The sequence below is a fragment of the Cannabis sativa genome, chromosome 6, assembly GCF_029168945.1.
Source record: "Cannabis sativa cultivar Pink pepper isolate KNU-18-1 chromosome 6, ASM2916894v1, whole genome shotgun sequence".
NCBI lineage: Eukaryota > Viridiplantae > Streptophyta > Magnoliopsida > Rosales > Cannabaceae > Cannabis > Cannabis sativa.
Window position 1 is genome coordinate 38786723 of NC_083606.1, and position 17409 is coordinate 38804131.

The window sequence follows — 17409 nt, forward strand, 5'->3', positions numbered from 1 at the left end:
ATCTTCCTCACTATGATTGAGGTATCACTTGATGTGTGTGGGCACTACTCTAATCACTAAGAGAGGTTCGAAATATTGAGGAAGAAAAGAGAGAGAGAGTGGCGGCTAGAGAAGAGAGTGGAGGCTCAGGTTTTTCTGATTCAGAAAGTGTGTTATTTTCCTGAAGCCTTCACTATCTATTTATAGCATTCCTCTAGGGTTTGATTTGAATTATATGGCATTAAAATAATGAAAAAATCATTTAAAAAAGATGACATAAGTGGCCGGCCCTAGGCTAGGTGGACTGGGCCTTATTTTTGCAATTTTGCAATTTTACCACTTTTGTATCTGATTTTCTCAAAAATGCCAATTTCCTAATTCAATCATTTAAATGCCAATTCTAACTATTTAATAACTATAAATAATTATTAAATAATATTGTCATTTATCATATTTATTAATTGAACCATACAAAGTATCATAATTAACAAATATGCCCCTGTAAACTCTTTCTTTACAATTTCGCCCTTACTTAGTGAAAATTTCACAAATAGACATAGTCTAACTTGTGAATTATAATTGATTAATCAAAACCAATTACATGAGTCTTACAAGCAATATTATCTCAACTAGTGGGGGGACCATGGGTCTATATAACCGAGCTTCCAATAAGTAGATCAAGAATTTAACACTAAAATTCACTAACTTATTAATTCTTCGTTGAATCCACGCATAGAACTCAGAATTGCACTCTCAGTTATATAGAATGCTCTATATGTTCCACCATATAGACACATCATTAGTTATCCATTGTTATAATCCTAATTTGATCAATGATCCTCTATATGAATGATCTACACTGTAAAGGGATTAAATTACCGTTACACCCTACAATGTATTTATTCCTTAAAACACTTGACCCCGTACAAATGATATTTCAGCTTATGTGAAATGAGTACTCCACCATTTATGTTCGTTTGGTCAAGCTCGAAGGAGATCATCCTTTGCTTACTATTCGCCAGATAGAAGCTATAGATTCCATGTTTATGATAGCGCTCCCACTCAATTGCACTACCGTGTTCCCAAAATGTACGTATCACCCTGACCTAAAAGTAGGCTTAACTAACAAATCAAAGAACACGAATAGCCTTTCAAGATTGAGCCTAATCATAACAGGATTAAGAACATTTGATCTAGGATCAACTAGGCGATATTGACTTGAATAGATATTACGGTAAGTTTAATAAATCTAAGTCAAAGTTCAATATCGGTCCCTTCCGATGCATACTCCATGCATCCAACCTGAGCTTTACTTTAACCAATGTTCTGGAAAGAACATAGTATTTCTCCAAATACAAGTAAACTCTTGTTGTAGATTATCATATCAGTAAAACCCTGTGTCTGATAAATCTAGGAAACTTTATTCACATAGTCATGTTTACTTTCCAATGTGTTGACAACACAATAAACAGGATCAAGTATGTGAAAAGGGTTTCAGATGAATTTATACATTATGTACATATAATCATGAAATAAATCATGTGAACCATGCAACATTAAATGTTATTTCTGATCTATATTAATAAACAAATCTGATTATATTGAAATGAGTTTTATTTAGGGCATAAAACCCAACAAACTCCCACTTGCACTAATATAAAACAAAAAGTGCGTTTCAAATAATCTCAACACCTTGATATACAAATCAAGTGTAGTAGTAGTAAACTCCTCGTAATAGGATCTGAAAGGTTGAATTAAACACAACCTTTTCTCCACCATTACTCTTCCTTTAATCACAAAATCATTGATAATGTGAAATTCCTCTCTATATGTTTACTCTCTTGGGATACTGGATTCTATATCTTTGGCAACTACTTTTGGTTAATCAGGAAATTAACACTAGTAGTTTAAGGCAATTTGGAATGGTGCCAAAGATGTATAGAACTTTCCTTAGACTGAATAAGTACCTTTCCTGCAGCTTTAACATTCAGTCTCTCTCTGGTAGACCTAGAGACTTCAGATAGGTTTTTACACTTCTCCAAAATCACTATTCCACCCCCAGAGTAACCACCATCTTATCAGAAATATTTACTAGCACATAGGCAAATTTCGAAATCTGATATGGTGTAGTCTAAGAGTTTTAAACACACCCTTATAGACTAACATATAGTTCCTCTTCTTAATCTTAAAATTTACTTGATTGTCTTCCAATGTTCTTCTCCTGGATTAATCTGATACCTACTCATTACTCCCACTCAATAGCAGGTGTCTGGTCTAAGGCATACAAAAGCATATCTAAGACCTCTCACTGTTGATATAAGAAATTCTTTCATGGCTTTATCTTTTCTGGAATAGTTAAGACTTTTCCTTAGATAAATAAAATCTATACCTAAGAAGTTGTGAAGCTTCTATAGATAGCCATTAGAAAGAAAATGCTTCAGCATCTTACTAAAGTAAGTTGCTTGCATTAGAGTAAGTAATTACCAGGTATACCACAAGCCATAGGTTTAGATAATCTCAAACCTATAATACTAGGAACAGGAAGTTTTGTTAAGTCCATTGAATGGACTTATAAACGAAAATTTCCTTTTATGTCCTTGTAATAGAAAACTTTAGGTTACTCCATGTGAATGGATTAAACCATAGTTCTATTGGCTTTCTTCTTAGTTTCTTATCTTGACAATCCATTACTTGTTTAAACTCACAATGGATTTTAATCACTAGTGTCTCCCAAGTCATAAGAAGGTGAGTTCCTAGAAACTCTCCCACTACGACAAGGTACCGTGAATTATGTCTAAGAAAACTAAATGGTATTGATCTCTTCGGTTGTGACAAGACAACGAGGCGGTGGGATCATCATATGTCATATAAGATGATAGAACACTTTTGGAATCAAGAATTAAATATCTCCTTTATTTGCTACTTGTTTTTCAGACTTAGTCATTTTCTTAGAAAAGTAGTATTTGTTTGAACAAACACTTTCTTATCTATTGACAATGGGATGGTCCACCCCTAATCACTTAGAATAGCTAAGAAACCATGGTTAACAGTTCTAGCTTTTCTTAAGATTTTGATTAGGTCATCCATGAATCTAGTAATGATTTACATTAAGTATACAACCATTACATCATTCTGAAATTGTATTACCATAGAAGGATTTAGGCAACGACTAGTAACTAATCATCAACATGCAACTCGAAATTTCTGGGGAGGTAAGTTTGGATATAATTCAAAAATCAATTTAATGATCTTTGAACTGCATATCTACTAACTATTTCTCCACCCCTATCAGTTCGCAAGATCTTTAACCACTTACCTTAATGGTGTTTAACCATTGCTAGAAATTAATGAAATTTTTCAAACATTTCAAATTTCTTTGCATAAGGTATAATCTAGAGTTATCGTTTTAAGAATACAACGAAAAACTCATATCCACCCCTGAATGTACATTCATCTGCGAATGAGATGAACTACTTTCAGTGGATATAGGCATATTAACTCTTTGCAGAGATTGATCTTGTCAAATCCACTATGAACAAGATACAAATGCCATAGATTAAGAAAATGTGGTAGTGTCTATGATGACATAGGTTTAGTTACATCAAAGAGTTCTTAGAATACTTCAAGTGGATCCTAGTCACAGAATACCTAACTCACATTCCATACAGTTTTAATCCATTAATAAAAGATGGATATTAAACACTTGAGAAAGTGTAACTGTATTGTATTCTGGAATTAGAAATTTAAGAAAATTTCTATTTGGAATCTAAAATTAAAGTCAAAGACTTGAATTCAACCAAATTTAATGAGTAATTCTTTCTTGGACCACCACTACTAATACAAACTCTAAGTCAGATTTGCCCATACAAGTAGGAGATTTCTAAGATTGAGGATTTATATCAATTGGGAATAGAATTTCGGGGTTATAATCATATGCGTCATTTAATTTCTTAAGAGAAAATATAATGACATGAAATGATTCATAGACCATTCATCCAATGATATATTTGAAAGCTAATTCGAAATGAATAAGCTAAGAGGAATTAGGATAATTTCGTTTAAAATAAGAATCCAACGATGCTTCGATTAGCGAAAGTCAAAGTAATCTTATTTATATAATCTTCTTGTTTTATATCGTAAAAATACTAGTCTAAGGTGTCATCAATTGATGAACAGCTAGATGTCGCATATACAATATTTATCTTTCGAGATCTAACACTATTATGTATGTCTAATGGTGAAAATCCACTAGGGATTTATCTCATTAGATAAACAAGCCAAGTTAGACCAACAATGAAGATTCGAAATTAAACTACAACTTAATAACAGAAAATAACATGGTTCAATATAAATTCATACACAATTCAGAAATTATAAACATATAGTATGTAGGAATGACAAGTGAAAATACTAAAACTTACAATCCTAAATAATTTCCAAGGTTTTCAACAAACTGATATCAGTGTCCCGTTTAGGCGAGAGTCAAAGCTACCATTCATTGAATAGAGTTGTCAGCTCGTCTAAAATGTTAAACATTCTAGCAACCTTTTATTCGATCAAGATTGGAATTCAGCGTTGTCCCGTTTAGGCGAGAGTCAAGGCAATTCTATCTTATGAGCTTCCACCATTGTTTCATAATTTGCAAGTCAAGTATGGTCGCCACCATTAGGGTGATCCATACCATACAAAACACTTACAAACTACTTATCATGCGAGGTTAAACGGTGCGAAATTGCTAATGAACGTTCCTCCATTAGGGAGGATTACTCACTAAAACAAACGCGGTGTAAAACCCACAATGGAGATCGAATGTCTCTTAATAATAAAGCTCATTATTTAAAAAAAAGTTGTATTTTCTTTTATTCTCTTTATTTATTCTATTTATTTTAAATATATATTTATTTAATTAAAATTTCCAATTTAGAATGAAAAATTCTAAATATAAATTTTAATTTAATATTTATAAATTTTACTTAGATGGATATGAAAATAATATGAATTATTTCCATCTTAGTAATAATTTCCAATAAATATTTAGAAAAAATATTTAAGTTGTTACAAAATTAATTTAAATTAATTTACAACTCAAATTTAATTTTCTATAAATATATATTGCATTTCGAAAAATTAAAGTATATAAGAATACAATTTTCGAAAAATGCATATTAAAATAAAAAATAAATCCTGGAAAAATTATTCTAATTTAATGTTGGCCCAAAATTAATTAATAAAATTAATTTACAACAAAAAATATAATTTTCCTATTTAATTAAATATATAAGAAAAATTACAAATATTTAAGTATGATGATGAAAATCAACTTAAATATTAATTTTCTATTTAATTAAATACACTAGAAAAATACTTCAAGCAAAAATATCACCTATCTAGATTTTCCTTTGACTAATTAATTCTATTTCTAATAATATACTTTAATTCAATTTATTTTAAATTAATCAATAAATGAAAAAATCATTGATTTAAGTTGATCCAAGAATTAATTAAAATAATTAATTTACAACTTAATCTATTTTTCAAGATAAAATTCGAAATTCTAGCATTTAAGAAATACAATTTCGAAAATTGATTAATAAAATAAAGAAAAAATATATTTTGAAAATTATTTAAATTTAGTTGAAAAAAATAAATTTCAACTAAAAATAATTTTCTATTTAATTAAATGTCATGAAAAAGAAATATTTAAGTATGATGATAAAAATCAACTTAGATATTTAATTTTCAAATTAATTAAATGTATTAAATTCAAGAAATAAATAATTAAGTGTAGAGAAGGCTTAATTATTAATCTCTAGTTTAATACTAGGAAAAAATATATTTAAAATAAATTGTACCAAAATTAATTAATAAATAATTAATTTCACAATTTATAATATTTTCCTATTTAATATTAGAAATAATAAGTAGTCTATAAATAACTATCTAGAAAATATCTTATTTGACTAAGTATCTTTTCCACAAAATTTAAAAAAATATCTAATTTAAGTTGTACTAGAAAAATCTAGAACTTAAATATTTTCAAATTTAAATTTAATTAAATATCAAAAATTAAGTTGTAACCACTTAATTTGAAAATATTCCATTTTAAGTTAATATTTGAAAAGATATTAACTTAAAAAAAATATCTAAAGAATCTTAATAACCAATGCCTAAAATTCCTCAACTTAATTTTGAAATTTTGAATTCAAAAGATATTCGCATTTAAGTTGGTTAGTTGAAGATAACTAAATATCAACTTAAATAGGAATATTTAATGAAAAATTTAAATTAAGTTCCAGAAAGAATCTAGATGGTTATAATTCTATATTTAATTAAATACAAGAAAATACATATAGTTTAGCTTAGAATATAAAATTCCTTAAACTATATTTTTCTTAAATTAATTTCAAAATAAATGAAATTAATTATGTTGCTAATCAATTTTATTAGGTTAAACTAGTTTAATTAACCTAGTACTCATTCAAATCGAGCAAATGGGCCTTCACAATTGGGGTGGTTTGTGTGAGGGGGTGCTGGGTTCAGTATGTCGTACCCACTTCTATGGCTCCCAACTCTCACACAAGGCCCAAAAGAGAGGAATTTAACCTTAATAAGAACAACTGTTATTAATTGAATAAGCCCAAAACTAAATGGGCCTAAATAAAATCTATCAATGACTATGACATTTTATTTAGCAACATTAACCTATATGCATCTATAATAAAATTAAACACATAGGCTCACACAGGCACACTTTGGATGGGTCCTATCATGTTGCTAGGTCATACACAGATGAAAGAAGATTGTAAATATACCTGTTACAAATTATTATCTTGACCAAGGGAGCCATCAGATCATTAGATCTGGCAAAAAGTAACCATGGTTATTTGCAATCAAGTAATAATAGGTTTTAAAAACTTACACATAAGCTAAAACACATACTCCTGCAACAAGGTTAGTTGGATAGTTGGATGTAGGATTTATTTAATTTTAAATTAAATATTTAATTTCGAAAATAATTAATTAAATAAAAAAATAATTATTGAAAAAATAATTATTAAATATTTATTAAATTTTTCGAAAAATTTAAAAAAAATTTGAAAAATTCGAAATTTTTTAAAAAAAATTTAAATTTAAAATTAAACCTACAATTTTTTGAAAAATTAGGTTTCAACCAACCTAAATATCATTTCAAAAAAAATTGCTAACTACTTTTAAATTTTAAATGTTATTTTATAAATAAAAATTAAATAAAAAATTAGAAAAGATAAATAAATATCTTTTTCAAATTTTAAATGTAATTTAAATAAATAAAATAACAAAATTTAAAAAAAATAGCAAAATATCTTATATCATTTAAAAATTACATGATTATTAATATCTTATTTTTAAATTTAAAATAAGATAAGATATAATCAAATTTTAAAATAAGATAGATTTTTTAAGCAAAAAGATAAATACTAATTCTATTCAAATTCAAATTACACTAATATCTTGAATTAAATTAAAAAAAATTTAAATTAATTCAAAATGATAATTAGAATTGAATTAGGAATAGTATTAGTATATATACAAAACCATACAAAAATTTGGAAGTTAATTCCATGAAAAGGTATGAAAAATTGAAGAAAAAGGGAAAAAACCGAAACTGTACGGACAGTTCTGCGATCGCAAAATTTCAAAGACAAAATTTCCGATTTTGTCAAATCTTCAAAAAATCATAACTAATTCAAATAAAATCCAAATTGAGTTCTGTAAAAGGCTAACTTGCTTAATTTTTTCCATACTATCCAATAAAAATAATGCCAGAACCGAAATAACAATTATTTTTCACGAAAATTTCACAATCATCAATCAATCATCAAATAACACTCAATACAACATGATACCATCCAAAGAACATACAAACAATCGTTTTAAAGTCCAAATTACATGTAAGTAAATCAATTACCATGGCTCTGAGGCCAGTTGTTGGAATTTATTTTACCAGGATCTTAGATCTACTCACAAGTATGTTTATTAACATCCTAAATATGAACTTTCTAAAACGATAAAATAAACACATATAAAGTTTAGGAAACCTTACATTGGGTGCAGCGGAATAATATGACTCCTTCCGTTCAGATATCTAGCCCTTGATTCCTTTCTGTAGCAGAGCATTATCAATATCTGAACCTGGATCTCTTTCTCTGAATCTTTGATGCTGAATCTCCTTTGCTGATGATCTTTCTTCACGATCTTCCTCACTATGATTGAGGTATCACTTGATGTGTGTGGGCACTACTCTAATCACTAAGAGAGGTTCGAAATATTGAGGAAGAAAAGAGAGAGAGAGTGGCGGCTAGAGAAGAGAGTGGAGGCTCAGGTTTTTCTGATTCAGAAAGTGTGTTATTTTCCTGAAGCCTTCACTATCTATTTATAGCATTCCTCTAGGGTTTGATTTGAATTATATGGCATTAAAATAATGAAAAAATCATTTAAAAAAGATGACATAAGTGGCCGGCCCTAGGCTAGGTGGACTGGGCCTTATTTTTGCAATTTTGCAATTTTACCACTTTTGTATCTGATTTTCTCAAAAATGCCAATTTCCTAATTCAATCATTTAAATGCCAATTCTAACTATTTAATAACTATACATAATTATTAAATAATATTGTCATTTATCATATTTATTAATTGAACCATACAAAGTATCATAATTAACAAATATGCCCCTGTAAACTCTTTCTTTACAATTTCGCCCTTACTTAGTGAAAATTTCACAAATAGACATAGTCTAACTTGTGAATTATAATTGATTAATCAAAACCAATTACATGAGTCTTACAAGCAATATTATCTCAACTAGTGGGGGGACCATGGGTCTATATAACCGAGCTTCCAATAAGTAGATCAAGAATTTAACACTAAAATTCACTAACTTATTAATTCTTCGTTGAATCCACGCATAGAACTCAGAATTGCACTCTCAGTTATATAGAATGCTCTATATGTTCCACCATATAGACACATCATTAGTTATCCATTGTTATAATCCTAATTTGATCAATGATCCTCTATATGAATGATCTACACTGTAAAGGGATTAAATTACCGTTACACCCTACAATGTATTTATTCCTTAAAACACTTGACCCCGTACAAATGATATTTCAGCTTATGTGAAATGAGTACTCCACCATTTATGTTCGTTTGGTCAAGCTCGAAGGAGATCATCCTTTGCTTACTATTCGCCAGATAGAAGCTATAGATTCCATGTTTATGTTAGCGCTCCCACTCAATTGCACTACCGTGTTCCCAAAATGTACGTATCACCCTGACCTAAAAGTAGGCTTAACTAACAAATCAAAGAACACGAATAGCCTTTCAAGATTGAGCCTAATCATAACAGGATTAAGAACATTTGATCTAGGATCAACTAGGCGATATTGACTTGAATAGATATTACGGTAAGTTTAATAAATCTAAGTCAAAGTTCAATATCGGTCCCTTCCGATGCATACTCCATGCATCCAACCTGAGCTTTACTTTAACCAATGTTCTGGAAAGAACATAGTATTTCTCCTAATACAAGTAAACTCTTGTTGTAGATTATCATATCAGTAAAACCCTGTGTCTGATAAATCTAGGAAACTTTATTCACATAGTCATGTTTACTTTCCAATGTGTTGACAACACAATAAACAGGATCAAGTATGTGAAAAGGGTTTCAGATGAATTTATACATTATGTACATATAATCATGAAATAAATCATGTGAACCATGCAACATTAAATGTTATTTCTGATCTATATTAATAAACAAATCTGATTATATTGAAATGAGTTTTATTTAGGGCATAAAACCCAACAGTATGCCCATCAACCTCCGAGCCACTTGTATTCCATCACAAGCCCTTGGCCCTTTGCAGTTTGGGGCATCGACTTGATAGGCGAACTACCAAAAGGAAATGGTAGGGTCAAGTACGATGTAGTCGCGGTCGACTATTTTACAAAATGGGCCGAGGCCAAAGCACTAGCAACCATCACAGCGGCTAAACTGCGCGAATTTGTCTACAACTCCATAATCTGTCGATTTGGCATCCCCTACAAGCTCATTTCAGATAACAGAAATAAATTTGACTATAAGGAAATGAGGCAACTGTGCGATGACTTAGGGATTAAAAAGGCGTTCTCAGCAGTCGCCTATCCGTAGAGTAACAGGCAAACTGAAGCAGTCAACAAGATAATAAAGCACAACATCAAAGGAAAACTCGAAGAACGTAAGGGGGTATGGCCAGACGAGCTTTCGCAAGTTTTATGGTCATACAACACGACCCCCCGATCCACGACTAGTGAGACTCCTTTCTCGCTCTCTTATGGATGTGAGGCTATGATACCAGTTGAGATTGGGGCAGGTTCCCTACGAAGAGATGTTTTCAACATTGAACAAAACGAAGAAAAGCAGTCGCTTTACCTCGACCTTCTAGAAGAAAAGCGCGATCAGGCTCACCTAAAAAACGCGGCTTATCAGCGGCGAACTGCAAGATACATCAACTCTAAGGTCAAGGAAAGAGTTCTGCGAGTAGGAGACTTTGTTCTTCGAAAAATAATGCCAAACACGAGGAACCCAGCACATGGGGTCTTCGGAGACAATTGGGAAGGACCATATCTTATCGCAGAAAAGGTTGGCAACGCAACATACTGACTCGCAGAACTCGATGGTACTGCAATTCGAAGAGCCTGGAATGGTGAGAGCTTAAAATTTTATTATCAATAGTACTCGCTACGTACTTATACTTAGTCATTTTACATAAAATTTCTAAGTATAGGGGGTATATACCACTATGTACTATTGATTAATAAAGAGTTATGAAATTTTTTCGAGATTTTAAAATTTTTCTACCTTAATACTTATTACACCAAGCTGTAGTTAAGTCGCAATCGAGATATTATAAGTAGCAAAAAATGCGAGTACCCGTGTACTGCAAAAATGTTATAAATAAATATCCCCGAAAGGATGTAAATTTGTTCAAAGGAAAATAAACATAAATTTGTCCAAGTACAAGTTGCGAGTACCCTTGTACCACATATCTATATAAAAAAAAAAGAGTTTAACAAAAGTAAATATTAAAGTAAAAGTTAAGCGTTAGGAGCGGCAGGGGCAGATCCTTCTGCGACTTTGCTGACAGCCTCGTCCACGACTTCCTCAGTGTCCGCAGCATCAGCATCCTCGGGAAACAGATTTCCTCCACCGCCTTCAGTCTGCGTGGGCGACATGGCTCGAAAAGCCTCTGCCATCTCAGCGGCTTTTTCCCCAAGGATTGAGAAGTCGAAGTCTGGAATTTTGGAAAGAGTGGTATAAATATAGTCAGAGACCGCTTGGTCATACTGCTTCTTCCCATTCTCCTTCTCGACCTCCAAGTCGCGAGACATCTCCTCGACCTTCATCTAAGAGTTCTTGGCTTCAAGCTCCACTTGCTCCTTAGACTTGCAAAGTTCTTTGAGCTCCTTGTCCTTGTCTGCCGCTTCCTATTTTAGTTTCTTGACGCTCTCCTTAGAGCCAGCAACAACTGCTTTCATGAACATTTCCACAGAACGCGGAATAAGCTCTTCAGATGGAGTCCTCTCTGCCTTGGACATGAACTCCTCGCCCACAAACTTTTCCTGCAGAATCAGGAAGTCGCGAGTTCAGACAGCTGGATCGATCATGACTTTCTTCCCCTTGTCTTGTGGAGCCTTAGCCAGCTTCTTGGAGGAATCCGCGGCAGGAGTGGCCATAGCATCGCTTTTCCTCTTCTGAGGAACGACAGGAGATGTCGTCGGTGTTCCAGATTTTGGCTTACGATTAAGCACAGGTGCGAACTTCAGGAAAGTCATCTCTGCGAGGACAAAAACAGATAAGTGCCAATAACAATAAGATTTTAATGCACTAGTTTATACATGCGATATGTTACCTGACGTTGGTCAAGAAGTTTTCTTGGAGAGGCGTTTGTCTATTCGCTCTTGTTGCTTCTCAGACGGCTCCTTGTACACTGGCTCTCTTTGAAGACTTGCGTTCTCTAGAATCAATTTGTGTTCCCGCAGCTTTGAGGTCGTGCACAGTAATCGCCAGTCACGATCTTGCACAGGGAGGCTTCTAAGAACTTCAACAGTTTCTCTGCGAGTCGCGTCAAGTGCAGGTCGAGCCGGTCTATCTGCGACAATAAAAAAGAACGAGTTAGCTTGAAGTCACAAGATAACTTGAAAAATTGACTAAGTAAAGAAGCGCGACGTACTAGGCCGCCGATTAAAGTCAGTCCTAATCCCTGGAACCTTAAACACATAAAACCATTTGGATTTCCAATCTCCCATATTGGAAACCATGCCTTCCACCATGTTGATCTCAGAAGTGGCCTACTTGCTGAAACAATAGAAGCCGTTGTGGAGACCTACATTCTTTATGTCATAAAAATAGCTAAACTCTTCCATCGAAGGTGCCCTGGGCACATACTCCATATACATCGCGTAACAGCCTAAGGCTATGCGATAACTATTTGGGGTTAATTGGAAAGGGGACATATCATATTGCTTGAGAACAGCGGAGATGAATGGATGGAAGGGGACTGACACTTCACATCGGAGAATGGGGATAGAGACTACAACGTCTTTTGAGGGTATGATCGCAGGGTTGGTAAAAGGAAGGTGTGGTCTTTGAGTAGGACGAGGACACATGGTGCTGAGACGCAATAAATTTAATCTCGAAAAAGTGTTCAGGTCAGATTTGGTGACCCGCGAGACTAAGTCTTCGCATGAGAACGACTCATTTAATTGCGTGTTGTCAACCGAATCAGACTCGCTCCCTTCGGCATCTCCATCCTCGCCTGATCCACGATCAGGAACCTCTTAATCTTCACCCATCTCCTCAACTTTGACGTCAGGAGCGTGCCTGGAGTGAATAAGGTGATCACGGGCTGACACCATAGACTCGCTGTCTCGAATCTCGATAGTTCCTAGTTTAGCGAGCTCCTGGACCATCCTCTCGATGTCTGCAGAGGACAACAGACCCAGCTCTGTGTCTCCAGCAGTAGGGACCTCCTCTTCTGAGATTAAAGTCTAGATAAAGCTATCTTCCTGATCGCCATCGAACGTGTTGCCTCCCGAGCCAAGCATTTGGCTGTTCGATAGATCGCTCATCTGAAAGATAAAAGATCTTTTCAGCGTGGTGAATGTGCGAAAAACAAAATAAGTCACCTCACCTGCATATAAAAATTTACAATCTCCTTAGAGGACCGATTTGGATTCTTGCGAAAACCAATCAGCCCACCAAGGCATGAAATCGTAGGTGTGCGAATAGAAGGACATCTCAAAAAACAGCTTGGTGTATCCTAGTAACCTAAGCGACATGCGTTTTCGAGCATGACCCTGAAGTGACTGGGAAACACCCACCGTTTCGAGGAACCTAACCAATCACAACCTGCGGATGTGTCACGCATATCCAGCTAGCAATGTACCTCAAAAAACGGCTGGGAGTATCCCAGTGACCCAAGGGGCAGGCGTTTTCGAATATGACCCTGAAGTTACTGGGAAACACCCACTGTTTCGAGCAAATCTACTAGCCGAAGAATACGCTTATATTGGAACAGAAAGCACTGGCGTATGTCGCAAATGGTTGGGCGTATCGCAGTACCTCAAGGAACATACGATCGCACGTATGAGCATTGGAATATTGCGATACGCCCACCATTTGAAAGACTTAACTAGTGTCCCCACAACAACATATACAGAGGATATAAAACCCTAGGTTCTAAATAACGACTAGGAATGATAAAGTCTTTGTAAAGCCTAAGGCAAGCAGGTATCTGAGTATTCGAAGTGTTCATCCGAATACCCGCGTGTATTCAAGAAATAAACAAGCAGGAAAGGTGCGATTATTCAAACATTCTTCCAAAAGTTAACGGCTATGCAAATTTCAGGTCTATTTTCTACTAGGATTACCTAGTTCTACACAGAAAAATATAGCCCTATGTATAAGAGCATGTATTTTCAAACCCCTAAAAGCATAAAAACCCAGAAAATGCAGCTTTCCCTTTCAATTAGAAAACAAAAATGCAAGTAGATTCGAAACTAACCTTTAGTTCTGATGATTCTTAATGCGGCTGGTTTCAATCACCTCTGAAACTGAAGAGATTCAAGAGAAAGAAGCAAAAATCTGGACAAAGTATGGGAATCTTAGTGAAAGAGAGAAAGGGAAGTTAAGAACGAGAGGGAAAATGAGGAAGTTATTTCGTATCAATGAGTTTAAATACTCATATCCCTCATAAATTGGGATTATGACATGTGGCAGCCAGAATGCCTAACGTCATCCTATCCAACAGCCAGCCATGGGCACGCCCACACGAAAACCAAAGAGTTTCGTGACGTGGCACCATAAATAGGATAAAACGAAATAATTACAGCTGTCATTTTTCGAAACCCTCGATGGGACAACCAAAGGTCACCTCCTCGTGACAACCTTTCGCCTGTCTCTCGCGTATAGTTTCCCTCATGACCCCATCTGTCACATCGCGAAACTAGGGGCATGTGTTATAGTGAGATTTCTCTCACCTAGAAACTCGAGACCAGACTCCTGTTCGGAGGACAAGTGTATTCAGTTTTCCAAGAAAAGCTGAAATGTCCACGAGAGATTCCTCGAGTTTAAACCTCGCCTGAGTTAGAATCAGTGAGATGATGCGAAAATGACCAAAGTCTAGTCGCATTCGCATTATGTAGGACCAAGGAACGAATTTAACTCGCATGTACCAGGATATGTGCGAGTATCCCCTCGAACCTCCTGCAAAAACATAGAGATCGACTCTCTGTGATGCGAGCTAGTCTCGATGACCCAACAACCTCGATAAACCAATATAAACTCGCGGATCTAGGTTCTATCAGCTCGTTATGCGATGTCCGTGAGTGGGACTATGCAAGAACGCAGACATCCTAGACTTAACTAAATATTAGGTATATCCTAATCCCGCGAGCTTATACCAAAATATGAACAGCCAACTCGAACATTAGAAGTCGCATACGTTGATGTATTTAGTGAATAGAAACTGTTATTCATTTATTGATGTTTACGTTTTTAGTTTAATTACTGTAAATCAATGTATAAACGGATTGATAATGAATGCAATCCTTGTGTAACTAACTGGACACTTGCTTTGTATATAAAGGAGTGATCCACCATGAAATGACGGTACGAAACTCTTGCAATAGTGGACTAAGCAGACCGTGATCTAACTGAACCACTATACTCCTTTGTCTTCTTGATATTTCAAGTTTTTACTAAGTACTTACGTTCCTAGTTCGAGTACTCGCCGTTCTAGGTTGAATACTCGTAATTGTTCTTCACATAATTTCTTCTTATTATTAATTTTATTATTCATTTTTGGTGTTGCGAATTTTGCTCGACAACAGCCTGCTGGGCAGACTACGCTCAAAGGTTTTGACAAATGGAAAAAAGTACTCAGGTCAGATGACCACTATTTAAAGTACAATTTCTTATTTCTACAATTTGTTTTATTTCATGTTATGCTAAAAGATTATATTAGATCAAATAGCTCTGATGTAAGTTACTATGGTAACAAACACATTTTTTGATCAATAAATGAATAATGATAGTTATTTCAAAATTCAAATTGAGTTGAAATTATCAGCATGTTTCTAATTTACCATCCAGTGCCTACAAAAGGTTTGGTCGAACGCAAAGCACCGAATAGATCAAAAGTATACTTGTAAGAAACAAGTGACCAAGAGTCATAAGTCTGCTCGGTCACTTGGGGGGCACCTATCCCTGTACAAAGCATTTGGTAAAGATAAAACAACCACAATTGCACGATGATTATAAACAGAGAATGAAATTCATTAAAGATAACAAAAGCACATAATACCGAGATTAAAAGCTGCCCGGTCAGCCCGTTGTTTGTAAAATGAAAAACAATTCTAAGTTTAAAGACCGCTTCGTCGGTCATGATGTCTTAGGAAAGGCCTTATGGCCGAAAAAAACATATAAAAAATAAAATGATAAAAGAAGAAGTATTTAAACAGCTAGAGTCCCAGGCTCTTGGTTCGGGTCTTCTGGGTCGGTAGGAGCTGGGGGATCTGTTGTTTGAACAAGAGGAATATCAGCATTTTGGCCGGAGGTAGAAGCAGCCGCCTTAGTTTCACTATAAGCCACTTGGGAAGCGCAGAACTCGAGGTACATGTCTTTGGCTTCACCCAAGTAGTCAAAGTTTGCCTGAGGATTAGCCCTCGAAAAGTCATAGAAGAGCTCGAGACCAGCTGTCTACAAGGCATGAACTTTCTCTCCCGGCCTTGTCACCTCAGATGTAAGCTCCTCCTCCTTAGACTTCTTCTCCTCTTCCAGCCGACGAAGGACCGCTCGAAGGGATGTTCTTTCATCTTGAAGGCTGTTTACTTCGGCAGATAAGGTCTCGATGATCTCTTCAATTCGGTCAGAAGCCTCAAGATCCGTAGTCAACTCAGTTATTTTCTTGTGGGCCGTAAAAAGCTTCTTGTTGACTTCACCCAACTTCATCCGAACAGCTCCAAGTTCCACCCTAGCGTCATTAGCGTCCTTCCTGGCCAAGTCCACCTCCGCCCTCATGGTGTTGGACAGAGCTGCGTTCTTGGAAGCAGCAGACTTAGCCCGGGAGTATGTACAAGCCAACTTCAGACTGGCCTGCAAAGAGAAAAAACTTTAGAATTTGAGCGAAGTAATAAGGATTAAAGGAAATTTTCAGGAAAGACTTACCCTTGTGAATTCCTTTAAGACTCCACCCATCAGCAGCTCCAGAGAAGAGTTGTTGTCAATGCCGGCCAGTTGCTCACTAACCACAAGAACCAATCGGTTCATATAGTGGGCGAGCATCTCCTTGCCTTTCTTTGCCTCTGGAAGCACTGGCAAAGGTGGAGTAGGGGCCCGCATCTGCTCGGGTCCACTCTTGACCAGCTCAGAACAACCTTTCGGTTGTTCAGGCCTGTCCAAACATCCTCCTCGAGACTCCTTAGACTTAGCAACTTTTGGAGTAGAGGGGTTTGTAACCGTTAGCTTCTCAGAAAGATCAATGACCTCTCCGGCCGGCATCTTTTCCTTAGAAGAGGTCCCCTCACCGCCTCTAGATTTCTTGGCTGGAGGAGCTGCGCTGGAGCTTCCGCCAATCCTCTTCTTCAGAGGAACACGCATCTTCTGAGACATGTCTGCATGAAACAAAAACAACATGGTTAAAGAAAACAGACATCAGAAACATAAAGCATAATAGTCAAGAAGCTTAAAAATAAGACAGAGTAGTGTGCAAGATGATTGCCCGAGTAAGGCTCAAAAGTCCATCATCACCCGACAAGCCTCTTATTTCAGACATAACACCTTTCCCTTTTCCGAGCACGGGAGAAGGCGGACGAGTAGGCGAACTTGGCTCCTTAATGCGAATTGCA